This window comes from Pteropus vampyrus, unplaced genomic scaffold (assembly GCF_000151845.1).
Source record: "Pteropus vampyrus isolate Shadow unplaced genomic scaffold, Pvam_2.0 Scaffold102, whole genome shotgun sequence".
Lineage (NCBI taxonomy): Eukaryota > Metazoa > Chordata > Mammalia > Chiroptera > Pteropodidae > Pteropus > Pteropus vampyrus.
This window is the reverse complement of record NW_011888883.1, coordinates 3,591,470-3,597,037: the sequence shown is the minus strand read 5'-3', so window position 1 is coordinate 3,597,037 and position 5,568 is coordinate 3,591,470.

Sequence of the window (5,568 nt, the reverse complement as noted above, 5' to 3'; positions counted from 1 at the left end):
ATGATTAAATTATTTTCCTTCTCTAATAATCAATAGGAGAATAAGTCTATCATATATATTAATGACATCATGGTTTTCTTATTAATCAGAAATAGTCCTTTATGACAAATAGTATATAGTTATAACTAGTAACAGAAGGAAGGCATAAATAAGACTCAGATGAAAAAGAAAGGAAGGAAAAAAGCTAAAATCTTGACTATTGTGAACATTCTACAGCATATTTTCTCTTGCTTATTCTTGTTTCCTTTACACAAATATTTTTAAATTATATTTCTATACATGTAGAAGTTTACCATAACTGATCTTGTTTATTAGTACCTAGGAGTTGTTTATTTCTAGTCATCATCATAATATAAATGTTCACTAAGTTAGCTTTGTGAAATTTACTTCTGCATTTTTTTTTAATGTTGATGAACTTGCTCTTTATGTTACTTAATATGTCCTAACTGAAGTCACACATTTGAAATTTTAGTACTTGGAAAATGTTTCTTGAAAATTATGAAGCCCAATTTTTGGGATAATGTTTGCCACTGTTTCTCTTTTTGCCTTACATTCAAGGAAGTTAAGTCAATGTGAAGTTCAGTCACAGAAACTATATTAAGCCTCGGCTTAGCATATTTTATTCTTTTTCTTATTCTGATGTTTTCCTCCACATTCCTTTTTTATTAATTTAAGGTATTCCTTCCATTGAAATCTCATTCCAAAATATTTTTTAAAAAATAAAACAGTACGAGTAAACTAAACAAGAATAGATTTTTTAATGGAAAATAAACTAGAGTTTAGCAAGAGTGTACAATGGTCACATTCAAATTTAATTTAATGGTACAAAAAAGGGAGGAGAGAAAAGAAAAAAAAGAAAAACAAAATGTCCAAGCTACTTTCCAAATGACCACTAAACGTACAAAAACTGTAATTTATAGTGGTTGATGAAATGTCATTTTAGGCCTTAGTTCTTTTTTGGGGCATTTGGGCATTCAGACCAGTCAAATTCTCTGAAATGTCACTTACCATGAGGACTTTATTTTAATACCACATGTCACATGGGCTATGAAAATGTTTAGTTTTATGTCATACTTTCTCATGTGCTGTTCAAAATCAAAATCATATTGGGAAAAGATGAAAACTCCAAGTTATCTGGTTAAAAATTTGGTGAGTAAAGCATTTCACAAAGCAAAATCTAAGAGCAGATATTAGCATCAAAAAAGAACTAAGTGTCAAAAATTTTTTCTCTTTCTCAGAGACAGAATAATAGGGCTACTGTGTGCCAAACTAAATCACTTCCTTGCTCTAAGTCTCAGTAACTCCCCGCTTGGCTGTATTGCCTTGGAGCATGATTCTCTAGCTTTCCCAGAGATTCTTTGAGCTCTTCAACAGCCTTCTAACAAGTACCCCTTCTGCTAAAATGCATGAGTTAAGTTTCTGAAGCTAAAGATCCTTTCTTATACCAAGTTCATCAAAATTCTTTTCAAAATTATTTAGGACCCAATAAATGTTTGTTTATAAGTTTTATCTTTAGAACTACAGTATAGGCTCCTTGAAGGCAGAAATTGACATTCAATGTATAACCTTGACTCACAAACCTTGAAATAGTATCTTTCCAATGGCAAATGTGACTGACTGAAGTGATTGAAAGAACAACCCAACACAAAATAAAAGGTTTTATGAAACAGTTTTGACTAGACTTATTACAAGGATAAAATTAGATTATCCACTTAAGTCATATGCTTCACACATAGTAAGCACCAAATGATACTATTTTTAATTGAGAGTTTCATGTATATGCGTATATAAAAATAACAGTTGACTTAAACAGTTGACCTACATAGAAATTTGCACGAAGAGAATTTGCATTCATCTTGTGTGGAGGAAACACATCTTAAGTTCTCCAATGTAGAACAAATGAAGAGTGACTATCCTCCTAAGAAACTACAGAGGCATAGAAGGTCACTTTAGAGCAGCGGTGACTTTACAGCAGCAGTTCTCAATCTTTTTGGTACCAGAGACTGGTGCTCCTATGAGTCTCTAATGCCTGATGATCTGAGGTGGAGCTGAGACGGTGATGCTAGCGCTGGGGAGCGGCTGTGAATACAGATCAAGTTTCTCTCGCTTGCCCGCCACTCACATCCTGCTGTGCGGCCCGGTTCCTAACAGGCCTTGGACTGGTACCGGTCCACAGCCCCAGAGTTGGAGACCCCTACTCTAGAGAGATGAGGAAAAAAAAGAAAGTTGATTGCTTGCTATAATGCCAAGAGGCATTAGAATGTGGTGTTTAAGAGCATGACTATTGGCACAAGACTACCATGATTTGAATTCCAACTTCATCGCTTTACAGATATGTAATCTTGGGTAAGGTATTTAACTATTCTATGCCTCAGTTTCCTCCTCTGGAAAATGGACACAATAATGGCACCTACATCATAGAAATTTTATAATGGTCAAATATTTTAATATATGTAAAATACATATACCCATAATAAGTAGTTCCAAGGAAAGTGAATATTTGGTAACTGCTCGCACTTTGTTTAGTGCTTTTCTTTATCTGATTTCCATTCCATCACCTTTGTCACTTGTGACTCCGACAACACATCTCCCAGTACATCGCTTCATTCCATGATTCTGCTCTTGAGAAAGCTACTATGGCCTCAGGAGTTTATAGTTTCACTACACAACATTAGTTCTATAGATTTTGGTAAGCTAAACTGGGACCTTAATGGCTCTTGTTTTCATGAAAAGGAAACTCCTGTTTCTAAGTATTAATAGCAAACTTCATTTCTTAAATATAACTATTTCATTAGGATGTAAATTGGTGTGTTGTGTGAGGGAGAGGTTACAGATAGGTGTGTGTAACTATAGACAGTGGTATAGTTGAGAGATAAATGCATTTCTCTCCAAAAATGAACTGGAATTTAGGCAAAAGGAAAACAAGAGCTTACAAAACAATCTTCGAAATGCTCTAAAATGTTTCACAAACACCATTTCTTTCACTAAATAACTTTTAAAATAATTTGAATTTCATAAAAAATTATTGTGGAAGTTGTTTGTAAGAAGTGAGTTAGGCTAATTTTACTCTAGGTACAAACCATTTAAGAGCATTATTTCCAAAGAGAAAGTAATTCTCTTTTCTTTTTTCCAAAAGACAAAAGTGAAAAAAGCTGTCAATTCTACCATACTATATAACCTGTTAAAATTAAAGTCATTACTGACTTTTCAATACATTTATGGATATAAAATTCATTTTCATTTTATGCAAAATAATTTGTAACACCTTGTATTACAGTTACTATAATGATAGGACATTCAGTGAAGAGTAAGATAAAAGAACAAACACTAATTTTATCAATTTAGACTTTTTGTGCTCCTCATTTTCCATCAACTCTCTCAGTTAAAGATATTCAATGACTTCCAAACAAGTTTATTACAATTCTAATCTTAAATCTTGGTTTTCTGACAATGTTGCAATCTGGTAGCATTTATGGGATTATTTGAGATGTGATGGATATATTATTCACCACAAACAGAAAATAAACATATTTTGTTGGCACCATAAGCATTAGGTTACAATGCAACCATAATATGGGATTGTATTTATTTCAGATAAAAAAAAAATTAAGTTGGATTTCAAAACATTATAGTGTAAATTTTATATTTATGAGCTTTTTTTAAAGTCAATTTCAATGTATTGAAATGGGAAATCATTAATATCTTTTGGTAAGAAAAATACTGCAAGTAGATTTATTCCACTGTTAAATTTTTATTAACACTTTCATTATAGTATTTTCTTATTCTGTAACTTTTAAGTAATTTTTCTTCAATAACATGAAATATCAAGCAAAAAATTATTTCTGTATAAATAACCATAACTGAGAAAATAGTTTTAGAATTTTTACCTCAGTATTTATAATCATTATTAAAGTCATTACTCTCAGCTTGAAAGTGCCCAACATCAACTTTAAACCAGAAACATTTGTTTCATGTACATTTGTACATTGTAAAATAAAATATATACCCTCTAAACCAAGTATCTAGTGTTTTTAAGAATTTTGTATATGCCGTTTTATTTAATCATCATCAAAATCCTGAGAAGTAGGAATTATACCCATTTTATAAAGGAAAGAGAAAGAGAAGGGAAAAGCTGAGACTATTAACTACCCAACCTCACTAAGCAGTTGACAGAGAGAGCTAGGTGTGCACATTAAGCTGCCTAGATGTGAATCCAAAATGTGTATTTTTTGCTTTAAGTTTCATTTTTAAGTTTTCATTTACTTAGCACACTGATATATTCCCATATGTGAATTGCCCTTGAATCTATCTCAGCACAGTATAAGAAAGACTTATCAAGATGAGACTAGTAACACCAACCACATGAAAGATTCCCAGTGGAAAAATTCCATCAATTCTAATATAAAAACAGATACTTTCTTGAGGAGAATATTATTATTATTAATTATTATTATTATTATTATTATGCTTCTATTATAATTCTGTAAATGAATTAGATGGCCAACAGTCAATAGACTTATCTACCCACAGATTCTTTTCCTATTTGCCCTATTCCTGATCTCATTATACTTGAAGTGCCCTTCATTCTACCTATTTGAATTATAAATATGAAGGAAAATGAGTTTAAGATAATAGAAACTGGTGAGAAGAACATGAAGTCACTATTAACAATATAGTACTGATTTATATTATAGTACCGAAAATATTATAATGTTTCAGACTACTAAATTTAATATTCCTATATAGTTTAGAATTGGTTAATGATGATTAAGACTATATTTTGCTTTAACTCTGTAATGACAGCATCAACAATTGAAATAAAGCTATTTCAAGGTAACCATTTAAGATAAATCATTAACGATCAAATAGGTAAGCAAAAGAGAGCATATCAATACACCCTTATTAATTCTACACACACACAAAATGAACAAACAACAAAGTTATGATGATATTTATACATACTGTAATTTCAAATTTGAGAATTTTTAGATTACTATCTTGGGGTTTGGATTACCTGGATTGAGGGAGGAGGAGAGAAAGGAAGGCAAAAACTGTTCTGGTGCTTTCTTCTGAGTTTAAAATCAAGTGGAAAAGAAACAGAGAGAGTATGAAATCAGCACTTCTTTGGGACACTCCAAGAAAGCAGCACACACCTGCCCAGCTGAGTCTGTCTTCTGTCTATTTCTGACAAAGTAGGCTGAATTCATACAACCTGAAAAATTGTTGGTGTTAACTGTCACAGTTAATCCAAAAAGTTTTTATTAAGAACAGTGCGCTCTTCTTGTTCACAAAACTACCCAGAAGCGCTGGAAGTTTTCACAGATCAACAGAAGACTTTGGATGCCGGTTTTCATCATAAGGTTTATTTAGATAGTAGTTTTAAGCAAAAGATACTTTGGAATTGATAATATTAGTGAAATAACATGGATTAAGGAAATAATAGCCTTTTTAAGAGAACTTAAAGCCATGTATGATGGCCTTCCTACATGCCTTCCTTCTTCCACATTTTCTGCACTCAAGATCTCAGAGTATAAAAAAGGAAATACAAGGAAAAAAAAAACCTGTAAT